The sequence below is a fragment of the Lithobates pipiens genome, unplaced genomic scaffold (assembly GCF_037356315.1).
Source record: "Lithobates pipiens isolate NorthernLeopardFrog02 unplaced genomic scaffold, aLitPip1_a1.2 Scaffold_16, whole genome shotgun sequence".
In the NCBI taxonomy this organism is placed as follows: domain Eukaryota; kingdom Metazoa; phylum Chordata; class Amphibia; order Anura; family Ranidae; genus Lithobates; species Lithobates pipiens.
Window position 1 is genome coordinate 281,738,452 of NW_027507748.1, and position 895 is coordinate 281,739,346.

Genomic DNA, 895 nt, shown 5'->3' on the forward strand with positions numbered 1-895 from the left:
GATGCCTAGGATTTCAGAATAAAAAAATTGTTAACCACTTAACAAACCGCCCTATAGCCGAATGACGGCTACAGGGCGGTTTCTTAACTCTGGGAGGCCGTCATATGACGTCCTCCCAGATTCCGCTCTCGCGCGCACTCGAGAGCATCCGTGACCCCGGCGCATCAAGGATCACGGTAAACTCCCGCTCATAGCGGCCGTTTACCACGTGATCGCTCCGTCAAATGACAGGGTGATCACTTGTAAACAAACCGGCGTCATAACATGACGGCGGTTCCTCCCCTCCCCCTCTCTGTACCGATCGGAACAGCGGAGGGGGAAGAGATCGGTGTCAGCAGCGATGTGGGCTGCATCTGCAAGTGCCCACATCGCTGCTCACCGAAAATTAACCCCTCAATTCCCTGCCATTACTCTGCAACACCCTGCAACGCTCTGCAACACCCACCAATACCCTGCAATGCTCTGCAACACCCTCCAATATCCTGCAATGCAATACTCTGCAACGCCATACTCCTGAGATACCCAGCCATACCTAGCCATAGTCGGTGATACCCCTGCAATACCCAGCCATAGACACACACCCCCCCCCCCCCCCCCCCCCCGGTGCTTCTACCGACTCGCCAATACGATCAAATCCAGAATCTTTTTTTTTTTTTTTTTCAGGCTTCCCAGCTTAGAGGTGAGATGCGGGGTCTTATTGACCCCATATCTCACTGTAAAGAGGACCTGTCATGCCATAGCCCTATTACAAGGGATGTTTACATTCCTTGGTAATAGGAATAAAAGTGATCAAAAAATGTATTTTTGGGGAAAAAAAAAATGTCAAACTAAAATAAATAAAGTAAAAATGAACAATAAACATTTTTTTATTTTTTTAAAGCGCCCCTGTCCCATG